Below are 16,426 nucleotides of genomic sequence, written 5' to 3'. Positions count from 1 at the left end.
GCGCGAGGTTCGCGAGCTACGCACACACGGAACCGCGCTGGCATATAAAGTGGAAATAATAAGGCGCAGAGTAAATTCGACCCACTTAACGCTACTTAGCGCTTACGCTGAATACGTTATGTTTTGCACAATATTGTGTCGTCGAGGGATCGCGCCGCGCGACTTGCTGCCTCTTCGTTCAGGAGACCTGAATCCCTCGCTGATGCCGCGGCAGTGTCTTCTCCATTCGCGACGCTATCGAGGCGATCTTCGTACTTTTTAAAGAGCATCCAGCTCAGACCTGGAATTGCCCCTAGCGAGAATTGAATTCCAGTGAAACTGTAGCCCAGCACGCGTGAGACTTGATGTCAAAGCATCGGCGCTCACGCTGCCACGTAATATTTCCGTTTACGACGGCGATTCTTGCAGTTACGACGCGTTCTGTTATAGCTATTCTCGCGCGTTTATTGTATTCCTTGGAGTCGACTCTCCGCCGCGCCTTCGTCGAACGAAAGCGAACCCAGCCACCAGAATCGATGATCGAAGAGCGAATGGAGACGAATTAGTGGGCACTCGAGGAGCGGACGACGCGATTGGTGGTAGACCATGATATAAGAAAAATGTTATCGATCATCGAGGTTTATTTATTCAGTGACCGCTGTGCCTATAGCCAGGCAGCAAGCTGCGATTAAATGGAGAATAAGATCGCGAACGAAAATCGTGGAACGGCACGAGCACGTTCGAGAGCCGTGCCCCTTCCAGTTCTCTCTAAAATTAGGAGTACAATGCCGCGTGTAATTTATCTGGCGCTGAAAGAAGCGCGTCATTCTGGTTATAAAAGAGACAATAAAGAGTATTAAAAGCTGAGAGGCAACAATGCAGATTGCGAAGGCTGCAATAATACGGTAACCTTCGTAACTGTGTGCTGGGCGAGCGCGCGATGCTAGACGTTCGTAAAACTTGAGCATAATGCACGCGTTATTCGTAATAGTATCAATTTTATTATGCAATAGGACTGATACATTTTCGTCGTAGAGAATAAAAGAGACGGGCGGGAGGAGAAAGATGGTCTTGTCGATGGGGTGGAAGAGGCAAATCACGGAAAGGGGTTGGGATGTACCTTTCGTTCATGTTCCACGAGAAATCCTCTGGAAAACATTAGAAGCAACGCTTTCTAGGGGACTTCTCCTATTCAGAGGATAGGAATAGTACCTATCGATGCGAAGGGTTGGGTTCTCCAGTCGAGATCCTAGTAGCAAGGTAAAAGACCCAGTAGCCAATTATGTCTCAGTATCGCTATTAGATATTAGACACTGTCCCTACTTTTATTTAACTTCAAGCTTAAATTCTGATGTACCTAATAAAAAGCCAAAGAAATAGTATCATAAAGCACTAGGTATACTCAATTACTGGAATGCAATTGATGTTTCAGGACGTGTACATTCACATGTTCAGGTTGTCCACTTATTGGATCATGAGAGTATTGGGTCATTCATCTCGCTCATGAATGGCTCGTGTCCCGTTTGCCTTCGGATTCGAGGAGCAAAAGTGCATTAACCGAGACGGTGCAGGTTCGACGGCTGTCCGAATGATTCTTCCTGGCAACCACGTCTCATTTTCTCCTGGCCGACGTGTCGTCCGCGGTCTCGTCGCTCCGTTCTCACCGCTGCATTCACAGCTTCCCTCTTGCTCCTCGCGCACTTGCCCCTCGCTCCTCGCCTCGAACCGACCCGACCCGTCCCGTCCCGTCCTCGGCGCTCTCTGCATTCCGCGCTCCTCCCGCCGTCTCGTCGCCGCCACCGCCGCGTCCCGCGTTATATAATAAATTATTTCATAAATTAAGAGCTATTAACGCGTAATTATCCTTCGCATGTGCGTGTTTTTCCATGACTGCGGTTATAGACCGCGTTGCGCGGACTACGCGCGCGCCACTCTACGGTAAAATGAATAATACGCTGGTAGGGTGGTCACTTGGGGGTGCACACGAGCAGCCCGACCACCCTCCGGAACATCCGTCACCGTGATTCATCCTGAACAGATAAATTCAGCTTTATCGCGAGCCCAGCGAAACGACATGTTTTAGGAAGCCACTTCCGCGTCGCCTCCTTTCCTCCTCGCGATCCTGCGCACCCTCTTTCTCTCTCTCTCTCTCTCTGCACCCCTACGCCACGCTTCTGGCGAGCCTTCGTTCGCGAGTTTCGGGGGGATATCGCCGATTTCTCGCTCGTATCTCACGCGCGTAAAAACAATAGAAGAGACCGCGAGCGATAGGCGATTAAAAAGAAAAGCAAATGACGATAACGCGAGGCGCGAGTGTGCGATAACGATGGAAATATGTTTACACAATGACATACTTCGAACGACGATATTGCGCGAGGCGAGCGAGGCTAGTCAGTGTAAGTCTCTCTCTACAGTGTGATTCACCCATATTCAATGAGCTGGATCCCTTGAAAACTACTCCAGCGCGACGCAGCTGTAGCGCTAGAGAGTTGAGGAACATTTTTTCCCAACCGTATCTACGTCGTGACCGATGTATCGTTACACTTTCGGAATAACAGAATTTAAAAACAAGTTCCGTATTATTTGTCCCGTGAAATCAGCGCCAGGGGGGCTGAAATAGGTGCGCGAAAGTTGACCGAGTGGTCTCGTTATTTGCATTCGAATATCCTGCAGCTACAATGTTGTTTCTTTAACGTTTCGAAAGTGAATCATCCTGTATAACTGAGGCATGCAGATCGCGACAGCGCTTATCCATTTGCAAAGTGGCCTGTCGTTCTGACATGCGCGAACCGACGAAAATAAAAGAACCGCGATTGGTCGGATGCTGTGTTGCCCGTTATTACGATTGTTATTGTTATTGTTATTTAAATAATCGAAGTGGTTGCGCAATGACCGCGGTCAGGGCGATAACCAAAGCGACTTATCTGACGAAGAAATTACATCGTTCACTCCCAGATAGCACACGACGTCTTGAAGACGTCTAATTTAGTCCGTTTTATGCCTGAACCTCGTACAGACGTAATCTAGACGTCTTATAAATGTCTTTTAAGACGTCCCAAAGACACACTGCTGTGTAACCTAGACGATGTGTAATCTAGGCAAGACATACTAATATATTATATAACATCGAACATCTCAGAGACACTTTTTGAACATTTTAGGACTTCAAACTGGATCTCTTTAAGACGTTTCTAAGACCTCTCTATGCTATACATTCTTCTCAGCAGTCGATCAATCGCTTGTTCGATACCCAGTCGCGCGAGGTACTCGCCCGAAACGGAAATCGACGATTTGGTTTGACGGTAGCCCCGCGGTCGTCGCGAACAAGCCAACTGACAGTCGATCAACGAGAAACGCGTATTTAGATGCCATTTACGAGGCGGACTTGCGTCACGCGATTTCGCCCGACGACTTTGTTGTTTTAATTTTCGCTCTGTTTATCGTTCCCCCTCGTGTATTTACCCGCGATGCGAGCGCCGCGATGACTGCGGTCGCATCATTTTGTAAATATTGTTTCGCGCGTTAAAACGCGCACGCCGCTGCCACTCTGCGCCTCCGTCCTCTCCTCTCTCTCCTCCCCTCTCGCCTGCTGTGTTGCTCATCCCAGCAGTTTTTCCGGATGAAAATTAGTCGAGTGCCGAATGATCGACGGAGGATCATTGGCTGGGGAGCGAGGCGCACGGTCAACCGGTCGTCCGATAATTATTAAATCGTCCAACGAACCGTTCCGAATACGTACGCGGAATAAATCAACGGTCGCTCGTTTCGAGCAAGATAAGCTGGGTTTCTGACAAAAATAACAACTGTCGAAGGATGCAGCTCGAAATGACCGCGCGCTCAATTTTTTTTTTATTCGTCGCTGCGTTTACTGTTTCAAATAGGACGCGAAAAAGAGAGGATTCGAATGTATCGCGAGGGGAGAGACATGGTAACTCCTGTAGAGCAGCAGGATATCGGTCCTTCACGCTTCTAATGGTGCGTTTGAACCGAGAGAGCGAGCACTCGTTCTTTCTCCACTTCAGCAATGTTCAAGTAATACGAGCAGTCTTTCATTCGGTTGTTCATTTTATTCGTTCATTATAATTGAATTTTGCTTGCTTGCTGCCGCTTTTGCCGCTTTTGCCGCTTCTGTGGCTCGAAATTGACACAGGAATCAGGGAACGGTATGGTGGTCCGTTCCTGGGTCTTCGGCTGGTTATTGCAACGCTAATTGTTAGAAGTGTGAAGGACCGATAACCTGCTGCTTCACTGGAATCGCTATATCTCGCCGTCGACTGTATCTAGTTCTCTTCTCTTTGGAAGGTTTTAAAGTTGAGCGCAAATAAGTCTCTCTGACGATGTCGACACTATTCCCCTTCCATTTTTTTACGCAAAGTTAATACGGAGAAACGTTGGGGCGTTTGCTTAATACAATTAAACACGTTATTACGCGGTCGTTTTTTTGTGTAACAAGTATCGTTCCTGTTCGCGTTTCGCATGGGAACGCGTATGTATTTTTTCGACCAGGTACGCTCTTCACGCTAACTGAACCGTATTATCGTTCGCTTGCACGCGAGAGACAACATCGAGTAATTAAGCTAGCTTGTAACAAGTTTGTCATTGAGTGGGCGAACGTTAAACGTTACACGAGCACCGCAAACGGCGGCATCTGGATATTAATTTCGAGTTCTGATTTGGGATTTCTCTGCAGCGTCGAATTGGCATTGCTAGAGAGAGGCACCGATGGTAGAGGAGCACGATTCACGGGGCGTGCACGAAGACGTTGCATAGTGCATGCGCGCTTGTGCTCGTACGCGTAATTCATTGTAATTAACTTGGCGGCATAACGGTCATTTAATGGAGAGAAATTCAGCTTTGCTCGCGGCCGTCTTTCCCGCGGACGTCATCGGCGACCTCTTTAGCGCTTTTTGCCGTCCCACCTAAACAGACGCATGCTCTGCCTTGTGTCTTCGACTCGCCCGAGGTTTGCCAGGATAATTAGCCCTTTCCCTGCGGACAATAGGGTCATTGTGTCACGATTTTTTGATAAAGCTCTCGCGCGAACGCGACGTCAGGCCGCGCATCGGTACGTCGAGTCGTCTCGGTTGGTACGCACGCGCTCATTACGCGACGAGCTTCGTGCTGCATACAAGATCAAAGCGAGATTATTCTTGAGGATTCTGTGAGGAGCGTTCCTAAAACGGCCAGGAAACTGGGGAAAGTGGCGAGCAAAAGTACGAAAACCTTTCGAATCGATGAACGCTCGGTTCCTTATCTCTGCAGCTGGATACAGACGGAACGACTTCTCGAATCTGTAAACTACGGAACAAAAACCGGATCGAGCGAGCGTTTCGAGCGTAACTTGTTGGAATATCGCACACGCATTCCGCGGGGCGGTGTTACACGACTGGTTCGAGCTGTGCGCGCGGCACAGCGGGTTCCTATTAACCGCGCGCTGCTCGAACACGAGCGAGGGGAAAGAAAGAGATTCGCGTGGCGACAGGGCGCGATAATTCAGAGATCGACTCGCTGATCCGTCGTAAATCAACCACTGGCCAATTAAATGCGACATAATTTCGCGTTGAAGGTTTTTAGCGTTGCGTGGAGCGGCCCCTCGCGCTCCACTGAGCGCCTATTAAATGGTGAAACCCGTGTGCTCTTGTTCCTCTGGGCTTCTCCCTTTCTCCCGTGGCTCCTCTCGGTCTTTCCGCGGTATCTGCCCGCCACGCTCGATCCGGCCACTCCCGCGACGGAAGCGGTAGCGACCTTTGTCGCCCGTAACGAGTTGTAAACCGATGCCCTGGCTGGCCTCCGCTTTCTCGCGCTCTCCGATAATCGGGTATCGCGCGCGCGACCCACCGACCGAGCCTCCGATTCCTCCTCGAGTGCCGAGCAAGGCCGCGGGAGCTGCGAACCAGCGGCGATTTTCGTTCTTTCCAGACCCAGCGCCGCGGTCGTTCACCCAAATTTATCTGACCGCCGAGGTTAACCCTTTCGATACGCGAAACAGTCGAGGCGAAGCGGGACGTGTTCCAGTAGCGCTAACCCTCAAACGGTACACTGCTTTTTTTCGACTGAACACATGGCACCCTGAGTCTCTCGAGCTGAACGTGATTTTCACGTGTTTTCAATGCGTAGAAAATTCTGGAAGAATTCACTGAAATATTCTCAAGTGTATAGGTTGGGGTTATACGATTCAAATAAAATTAGGAAACATCTTTATTTGCGACTATTTTACAATAAGGTAACAGGTATTAGTATTTTCCTGAGTTTCTTTTTCTTATAGAAGTCACTTGTCCGCTTACCTATCATTCGTTCCCATGAGAAGTCCCCTGGAATCCCTTAGAGGCAATGCTTTCCGGGAGACTTCTCGTGGTACAAGAATAGTACAGGGTACGGTTGATAAGTTGGTACTTAAGACGACACCTAATTCCACCTTTCTCACCGCCACAATCACCGAGTAATAGATATACGAGCACTTCGGCCAAACAACGACAGTTCACGCGGCCCAGCTCCGCGTAATTGTCTCCTTGTGACAATTTCTCGTCGTATTTCACTCCGATTGAGTAGCTGAGCATTTCTCCCATCTGGCAACTTACCATACGCACACAGTCGACAGGAAGCAGTCGCGAGAGGTGTCCCGCGAGGTTCGACTGTCTCGCGCCGCGTGTCCCGCGCGAGACAGGTCGCAGGCCGAAGCTTTGGGTTAAGGCGATAAATCGATCGGGCCAGCTGACGGATGGTCAAGTGGAGCAGATCTCGTTCCTTTGGTCGGGTTTCGTAGGTCGATAGGGGGAAACGCGGGCGCGGCATGAAAGAGAAGCTCGGCTGCGGCACAGAGTGGGAAAGAAAAGTGTACAAAGAAGACGCGGTGAGATAGAGGCTCGCGAGGCGAAGCCTGGCGCGGCTCGGTGAGGCGAGGTCGCGACGAGCGCAGCACGCCGGGTGAGCGGAGGAGCGGGCGAGCGAGCGAGCGAGCGACGAGCACACACAGGGAGAACGAGGCGCGTTCATTATGATTCGTGTATTTATATAAGGTCTAAAAATATACGCGCGCTGTGCCGCCGGGCCCCACCCGGTATTTCATCTGAGAATAATATTTTAATGTACATACGTCCCCTCTTTCTCCTTCCTTTGCTCTCTTTCTCTGCTCTCCCCCCTCGCCCCGAACTTACACACCAGCCGCCACCACCGGCACACGCGTCCTCTCTTTTGCTTTCTTTGCCCCTCGCGCCCTCTCTCCCGCTCGCTCCTCTCGACTTCTTTCTACGACCGTCTCTCTTTCGTGATAATCCCGCTGCCCTTACCGTCTCTGCCTCTTTCTCTCTCCGTCCTCCCCCTTTTTGCCTCTCCCTCTTTCCCCCCCTCTTTCCTCCCTCTTTTCCCCCCATCCTCCTCCCTCGCTCTGTCTCAGACATCCCTTCGTTTCCATCTTCGTCTCTCGCTCCTCGCCACAGACGCTCCTCGTCCCTGTACGCGTCGCTTTGTGCTCGCCGCGTTTTTTGATGTTTTCTCCGCGAGCGCGCGTTTACGCTGGAATTGTACACCTACACGTTTCCGGGTGGCTGCGTGTGCGTGCGCCCGTGCTCGCCTACCTCACGGATTCCCTCGTACAGGGGCCGAAGGGTGCAGGGAATCTTCGGGGTTACGCGTTCAGAGACTTTCGCGCTTCTCTTGTCGCCAGATCGAGACCTCTGGTCCAGCAAAACTCGCGATCGGGCGTCCCAATATGGAACGTATCGTTCGTGACCTGGGAGAAGTCCTGTGGGAAGTATCAGAAGCACTGCTTTTCAAGGGACTTCTCGTGGTACACGAGTAGCACACGAGGACCATTGTTCGAAGCTTACGAGATAGTCGCTGAAACCAATAAGATCTGCATTATCTCTGGTAAGCATCTCCCGAGCTCTGAACAGTAGACACTCTCGATTATCATTGAAAGTGTCTGTGCAATGCAGTAATTGCGCGTTTAACGCGTTCAAAGTGTTTGCATTGGAATGGCTAAATAAACGATATTCTATGAAAGAAAAATCATTGTATGCACGGGCGCATATTCCGGCTGGATCGCGCATTTGTCAGAGCGTTTTTCCCAAAGGGCCGAAAATACAAGCTCGGCGAGCGACAAAACCTCGAATTGGTAGCTATTATTTTTCGCTCGTGCCGATCGATCTATTTTTCAACGTCGTTAACGTCGATGACGTCGCCCCGCGCATTCCAGCGACCGTTTCGGTGACCATAACGCAGCTCGAACGCGCGCCCCTACGAGGTTGCACAAGCTTTAGGGGTCCGTCCATGGACTGCACGCCCTCCTCAGGGAATATCGAAAGCTGGCGGCACCGACTCCTCGTAATCGATGCCCGCGCCGTCGCCGACAATCGAGATCGATGATCGTCGGGAGCGGCGAGGAACGACGGATCGGCGCAGCTGGGGAACTGAGAAACGGCGAGATTACCGCGATAAATTTCGACGTAATCGCAAACGGCGAGATAATAAGATACAAACGTATACGCGACCCAGTAACGGAGCCAGCTAGCTACCGCGTGAGCCGAGGAGAAACTCGTCGAAACAAGATCCATCGTATTTCAATTGTAAAGATCCGACCAGTTCCACCCGTAAGTTTTTCTCGGGCCAATATCCGGGAAAGCATCGGTGCTCCAACACCTATACGATCGCCTGCGAGTATTTACTCGCACATGGGAACGTTCACCGTTACGACAAGCCCCTGCAGAAGAAGAAATGTTTCGGTTGAAATTATTAAAGGTTCACCGATACGCGTATATCTGCACTGTACAAGTATACAATCTCTCTTCGATGCGTTATTGCGCCGAAGAGGGCAGGAGGGGGGACTGTAATTGCGTTTATGGCGCGGTGTATTTCATAAGATTCACGAAATTGAAGCGACCACGTGCATAATTGAAATCGCTGCTTTATTTCCCTACCGAGCCGCGTAGTCACGTCTTTGAGAAAAGCTAGAAGATTTGCACGGGCGAGTACGTGCGAGCGGTATTGTACGAGTGGATGGAGCCTTTCACTCGTACTCGTCTAAACTATATTTATCTATTCTTTTGCCTCGGCTTCCGCCCCGTGGCTGCCGCGACTATACCAAACGCGGCTGTATCTCGCTTTCCGATCGTACCTCGCGAGAATTTACATTCTTCCTGAATTACGAACCAGAGCTCATGGTCGATGATACGGCGCAGAGAGAGAGAATACGTTCGACCCGATTAGGCCGCGCCACGCGCCCGATTTCGTAGATAACGCTCCGCGGTACGGTGTCTCGCATCTGGAACGCGCACGCCTTCGTGAAATTTTTCGCGTTGCTGCGCCTGCGAACGCTACTTTCACGAGCGTTCCCAGCGTCGGCTCGCCGGGGGACACGGTTTTCCGTTTTCTACGTCGCGATCGCGATCACCGGGCGCATCCCGTTTCGGCCTCATAACGCGATCCGCGAGCGGCGATCGGGAATGAATTAAAACGCTCGATGCGAGGGAGCGATACGAAGGTACAAGCGGCGATGTCGAGGCACGTCGTGTACGCGCTCGCCGCCGCGCTCGCCGCCGCGCTCGGTACGTGGGTGCACGCGTGTGCACGCGTGTGCGTCGAAGCTTGGGTTACGAATGTACCGGTGCACGGTGCACGGTGCTCGGTACACGGCGCATAATATATTGCCTGGTACCGCCGGTAATCTATAGGGTTTTAATAAATCTTATTCTTCGTATGAAATACGATAATAATAATTTATAACGTAAACTATAAGCTCACTGTAAACCGCATGGCCGCGCTCCCACCCCTTCCCGCTGTCCCCGTCTCCCCCGATTTCCTTCCCTCTTCCTTCGCTCTTCCTTCGCGAGCCACCGCGTTTCTTTCGTCGTTTGTTCCTCTTCGTCTTGCGAGCGACGACGCGCCGCGGCTACGCTTCGAATCAACCGTTCCAACTAACTACCTACGCGGTCTTGCGTTCGCGGCCTTCTTTACTCTCCTTCTCCAGATATCTCTCTCTCTCCCTCTCTCTCTCCCTCTCTCACTCTCTCTCTCTCTCGCGTCTCCCCTCACGCTCCTCCCTCTCCGTGGTCGCTCCCGCGCTCTCCCGATCTCTCGTACGCTATACAGCATATACGAGCGTACGTCTTTAAATAAACTTTTATTTATACGACCAGTCGCCGAGATGAATTTGCGCGATTCCTATCGTACACGGCCGGATATGCACGATGGATTCGAGTCGCTTTCGTTCCCACCAAATGTATTCTCCGAAGTCATTGACCGTCGGACGAGCGTACCGCGGAGCCGCGGAGCCGCGCGGCAGCGGTCGCCTCGCCTCGAATCGGGTGGTTCGTGAAAAACGAACGCGTCGCTGGAAAAAGGCTAGCGTTTCGCGGCGAGCACGCCCCCGCCGAAGCGCGAACAATCCCCTGAAATTTTCACGAGGCGAGATGGCGGGGAAGAAAAAGGAAGGTCGACGCGCAGCGGCCAGCCGCTTCGATTAAAAAGGAAGAGGGAAGCGAGGAGCGTCCCGCGCGACAACCGATCGACGATAGATCGCCGCGGGTACAAGCACGTGCGTGCACGGACGCAGTGGGCTGCCTCGATGGTATTTTGACCTTCCTGCGTCGTAGGATAGTTTTAAAATATTTCTGCGCTAGGAGCACAGGATGCACGAGCTTGCAGGTTCCTTTCGCTTCTAAAAAGGCGCGATTCCATTGAGGTAACGTGAAGGACTTACGCGTTCCTGAAAAACTATTATAGAAAACAGCTCAGCCTGAGCTTTCACCAGGCGATTCTTGAACTAATATTAAACTTACAAAAATATTGTGATATGCTACAAGTCGCTTATATACAGGGTGATCAGGTTAACTGTAAACCCTCTACATATGTTGCCAGCATTTGCAATGCTAAGAATATTCGAAAGGTTTCCAGATCAACGCGTCACCCTGTAATACGTCTATTGTGCTATCACCGAGTGATATCTATCGCCTCCTCTACATTCTACTTGTCTTCGAAAACACCACACGCTCCCAGCATTTTGTCTTCCAAATAAGGTAAGGGGCCCTAAGTATTGACACAGACTCAGCAGAAGATCGTCCCCGAGCCTCCAGAACCGAGGAACCGCAAGCTCCGCGCTGACGTAAACTTCTTTTCTCTGTGTGCTCTCGAAATTCGTTCGGCAAAGTCGGGAACGAGTCGTAGACGCAATTAAGGAGGGCAGGAGGGGGAAGGTGAATAAAGGGTAGTTGGACGACTGGCTCGGCTCACGGCGCGCTCGCTTTCGGATTTAACATAGGCGCATACGGCGTGCAGATTATACATAATATATTATTCGCGCATATAATATGTAGAAGCGGAGAAGCGTGGAGCGCATATGTACTCGTACGCGAGGCTGGCGCGGCCGCATGCCCGAGTGTGAGCGCGCGTGTGTACGCACGCGGCCGTGTGCACGCACACAGGCCGAGCCACACAAAGGCGAGTAGTCATAAATTTCAATAAAACACTCGGTGTGCGTAGAGAGCGCGGCGGAGGAGCGACGCTGGGTGTGGGACGGCAGGGGGAGGAGAAGGAGAGAGAGAACGAGGGGGAAGGAGAGAGTAGGTTCGACACGACTCATATACGTTCATTACGAATGCATACGAGCACGTTAGATTGTACGTTAGTGCCTTGTAATAAAATATTGTAATGGTGGCCTACTTCTGCACCACACTGTAGTCGCCGTATAATATCTCCCGCGGCATTCTTACTACGGCGTTATTTATTCTGCGCTCTGCACAATGGCGGCGGCGACGGTGGCGTCGGCCTCCGTTCTCATCTACGGGGTGTGCTCGTGGAAAATCATCTGCTCGCCGACGATCGACGGGGAAACGATCGATCGATCGGTCTGCCCCCGTTCCGCGGACGTGATCGCGATTCATCCATTATCCCGTGTCAGATAAACCGCGCGATCGGTTTCAAAAATTACGCGAACCGGCAGTTTACCTGGGGTCGACGCGACTGAAAAAAAAAAACAAAAAAACAACGCTCTCCCCCTCGCGATTAAGCGAAGACACGGAGAAACAAACGCGATCACGGTCGGTCAAGATAACGAGCCTGGATGATCGAGATTTATTGCTCGCTCGAGCGATACGCCGAGGCTCGAGGACTGGCCGATTTTTCACGACCGATAACTGTCGGATAGTCATCTCTGCCGCTTCGAGGCTCCGAAGAGAAATCAAAACTTTATCCTGCCACGGGATTCGAAAAGCAGTCGAGGACGCCGCCTAGAATCGCCCTCGTCTCTGGAGCTGGTGCCGCGACAGAGGATTCTGTAAAAAGTAACGTTGTCAAACGCGTTATTTGTGTTCTCGAGACTGAATGTATTTATCGATTGCCGTGGACTTGACCCGATTCGCGATTTAAGATAGACTCGGGTATCAGTTTTACGATGGTTTTATCGCTGGTCTAAAACCGCGCTGCACACGCTCGCTCAAAACGGAGCTGTTGCGTACACTTCCTCTGGTATTTCGGTCCTTTCGGGGGCCACGGTTCGCAAAAGTGGAACAATTGTTACAGCGCGGCATCGCAAATCAAACTTCCGAGACGATAAAGTCAGACGGACGCGGCCCACATTCCGCGTTCCGCCAAAAGCGACCGACTAAAATGCTGCAGGACTCTGTGGGAATTGAAAAATTGAATCTCTCCGCGCATCGCGGACCGCACATCCTGCGAGCGAGCGTTTACGAGCGAGTCGAGGTCTGTAGCCTGATTTTCGCGAGGCAAAGCTCTCGCGACGAAGGAATCCTCTATTGTTAACGGCAGCGAGGTTGCAATGAAAAATCAGGCCATAATTACAGGGTAAATAAGAGCTGCGTAGAGCCGAGGCGTTGCGAGTCGTTCCGAGTCGTTCCGAGTCAAGGATAGCACCTACTTTCGGGACACTGCGTAGAGGATCGAGTAGGTGTTCTACGTACGCAGTATGGCGGACATTTTATTTGTATATCATTATGTATCAGCCTCGTCGCGCCCTCCCTTTGCCGCTGCTTCTCCTTCCTCCTCGTTTCTTTTTTGCTCGCTCGCGCACGCATATTCTGCCCCATCCTTCCTTGCGCAGTTTCGACGTCTGCGTTTACTTTATTCGAATTTAAACCGCTCCCCGTCTCCGGTTTCCACTTTGGGTCGCGACAATACGCTACGTTCCCTCTGGCGTACGCAATCTTGCTCGCGCGGAGGATCGCCCAGCGTTCTCCTCGCGCGCTTTAACGTTCTCTACGCTAACCAAGGGAAAAAGCCACAAACTTATGTGTATATAATACATATCTGTATCTCAGAGCCAGACTAACCCAAGTCTATTTTTCTTATTTTTCAATATTTCAAGTAGTTTATATTATTCAATTTCCTTCAGTTATAACGTAGCTTCACTGAATTCCTATTATTTCAGTCCGTGGCTAAAGAACCCAGACTTCTATATACAGGGTGATCAGTTTAAGTGGAAACCCTCTGATGACGAGTGATGAAAGTGTAATACTTTTCTTAAATCCTACACGTTAATAAGTGAACTTGAAAGAAACAAATAATTCCTCAGTTCATCTATAAAACTTCTATTATTATATAAACAATATATTCTTTTATACTTTCTCTATTTTTTATATGAAAATATGGACAAGTACTTCATACAAGTACCATAATACAGAACTCTGTGTATATAATACATCCTATCTATGTATAGATGTCTATATACTTGCTCCTTTTCGCCGCCCGTGCATCAGTTCACTAGACACTTTCTGGGTACATTCGTCTTGCAGCTGTACATAAGGAGTCAGCAGTCTGGCGTATTATACAGCGATCTATGGAGAAAAAACACGCGAATGACTTTTCATTTTGCACGGCGAACGCTCGTTTTCGCCTCGAATCGGAAAACAGAGCCGCGGCGTGCGCGGCGTGCGCGGCGATTCCGAATGGCCGACTTTCTGGAGCGGAACGGTGAAATCGCGTCCTTGCCTTAACCGTGGCAGTGGCGCGCAGGGGGTTAATTCCCGCGTCCGCGGGATTTCAAAACTCGCGCTCCGATCCACGCTTCACGATCATCGATACCCGCTCGTTTTACGCCCGAGCTCGGCCGTGTGGCGTTACGCAATATAATATCTGTAGGAATATTTTTCCCCGAGGCACGATATACCTATTTCTACGACGGCGTTACGAAAACGTTTGATTTACCGCGAGTGAAATGTAAAAAGTTTCCTAATCCAACAGCCAGGGACAGAAGGTACTTGGATTCCTTTCCGATTATTCTTTACATTAGTAGCTGGTGTAGCGGTCTTGCCACGGGGAAGAGTTATACGACGAAATCTATTATATTCCTCATCGACCGTGATCCGTAATTATGGAACGTACTCGGATCTTCACCCTAACGAGTTTCGTAACTCGTCGATCAATCGAAAGTATTCTGGAAATAACGATGCCTCGTGGAATAATTTATAAAGCATAAAGTAGGCGAGCGATAAAATGCCTTCCAGGACCACAGCTGGATAAGTCGTGGCTGTCGGGGCAAGCGGGACGCGTTCGACGCGCGTGTATCGCGCGTGTATCGCATGTGTAGGTACACGCGATCGGCAACTTTTATTAACGCGTTACGGTGCGGGCTGTTTTCAAATTCCGCGTAAATAGAAATTCGTGGCGACATTAAAATGCAAATTTCCCCGGGAATTACCCGATCAATTATGAAGCCCGAAAAAGAACGGAGCGCGCGCGTCTCCATAAAATAGGAGGCCCGTTATGAAATGTATAAAAATTTTAATGAAAATCAATATCGCTTTGAACGCGCGACGAAACTGGCCAGGAACGCGTAAAAACACGCGATCCATGCGTAATGCGTTAACGGACGATGAAGCCTGGCTTAATCCGCTGGGACGGAATTTATTTTGCTTTAATATATAAAATGCGCGAAACTTCTCCGCTTCTCCCCATGTACCGCTCGCTCTCGAAGACTGCTGATACTCAAGCTTCGCGGTATTTCGCTCAAGTGGCTTCTCATGGCACCGCGCTGTCCTCGTCCATGAATCGATGCTGGCAATCGCTACCACATTCGACAACCTTCGATTCCTTCGTCGATTTCTTTCGAACGGTAAACGCTTTCGACGATCGTAACTCATCTTTCCGCATAGTTTAGAAAGGGGAACTCTCGTGGATCCTTCGAGTTAGTTCCTCGTCGAATTGTCGCGCGATTTCGTGGATTCGATGAAACGGTGGCATCACGACCGGTTCTTGCTTGGGAAACGATTCGTGTCTCGGTAATTGGTTGCTGATTGCAGCCCAGGTAAAATAAAAGCAGCATTGCAGTTGACGCGAGAGATTGCAACTGTCGACCGCAACTTTTTTGTCGTACGTCTGATTGGCCGCGGTTGCTTGGTTAGCATAAGTTTAGTATGATCGAACGTAAAGAAGGGTGAATTGTGGGGATTGTCAAATTGTCATACAATCTTGCATGATCATCGTCACTTGAAGCGCCTCTTCATGAGGGCCTCCTACTGCTCTTGACGTCAACACTCTACATATTGGATGGGTCATATATTTTTTCCATGGGTGATCGGGTCACTGAGACCTCGAAATAAGAACCTCTCGGGTGGGAAGATAAGAGAGTGAACACGATCCAGAAAGTTAGGGGTGTCAGATTATAACACAGCAGAGTGTCCTCTACAGCGAGATATCAAGGCGATCAGTCTTACTCTATGTTCATCAACCTTCTCAGTTGCATATGAATAAGTTTACCCTACAATAACCTTTATCGCGAGATTAAGCCAGGCTCCTCGACTCGCAAAGACTTAGAAAAAGTTTGACGCAGGCTCGAAAGTCTGAAAAGTCTCGAGCGAAGGTTCGACAAGGGTCGCGGCACGTTCTGAAGCGAGGGACTCGTCGGCGACAGAAAGGGAAGTGACACGAGGGTGCGAAAGGTGGCGGCGAAGGGGTTGCAAAGGCGCGGAGAGAAAATCGGCAGGTAGAGGGTGCGGCAGAGGAGCGAGCGAGCAGAGACCTAGACAAGCGGGGGAGGAAGGAGGGCCGCGAAGCATCGTGAAAGAAATTCGCGGCGAAAAGCGTACGCGCTGGCACGCTTTAGCAGTAATTTCGTATTAAGGCCGGCGTGACGTGTGCCTGGTCGGAAAGGCCGAGGGAGTATTTGCGAGGGCAATGCACTCTGGAATGCACGAGTCGGCCAGCCGCCGCTACGACGTAATATTATATATTTTATCGCTTTATTTGTTCTAACTTCTCCTCGTAGCCCCGTCTCGTCCCCCGCCTCTGGGCTCTCCTCTGGGCTCTCCTCTGGGCTCTCCTCGCCGCTCCGCGCCTCTCGGGCCGCCTTGACTCTCCGCGGCTCGCTCTCTCGCCCTCTCGCCGTTTCGATCGCACCGCGTTTCTTTCATCTGCCTCCGTCTTCCTCCCTCTTCCCTTCTCTCTTCCATCTTCGCCTCGTCTGGCCGCTGCTCTCCTCTTTTCTTCTCTTCCCGTCGGC

The 16,426-nt window shown here is 50.7% G+C and overlaps 1 protein-coding gene across 6 annotated transcripts in view; it reads left to right on the top strand.

Moving 5' to 3' along the window:
* The window catches only part of LOC143188245 (protein bric-a-brac 1), a 175,904-nt gene that overhangs the window by 25,134 nt on the left and 134,344 nt on the right, over positions 1-16,426 (top strand). The gene's annotated exons all lie outside the window — the stretch shown is intronic.

Source organism: Calliopsis andreniformis, chromosome 2 (assembly GCF_051401765.1).
Source record: "Calliopsis andreniformis isolate RMS-2024a chromosome 2, iyCalAndr_principal, whole genome shotgun sequence".
In the NCBI taxonomy this organism is placed as follows: domain Eukaryota; kingdom Metazoa; phylum Arthropoda; class Insecta; order Hymenoptera; family Andrenidae; genus Calliopsis; species Calliopsis andreniformis.
Note: the sequence above shows the minus strand (reverse complement) of the source record. Positions and strands in the feature narration are given on the sequence as shown.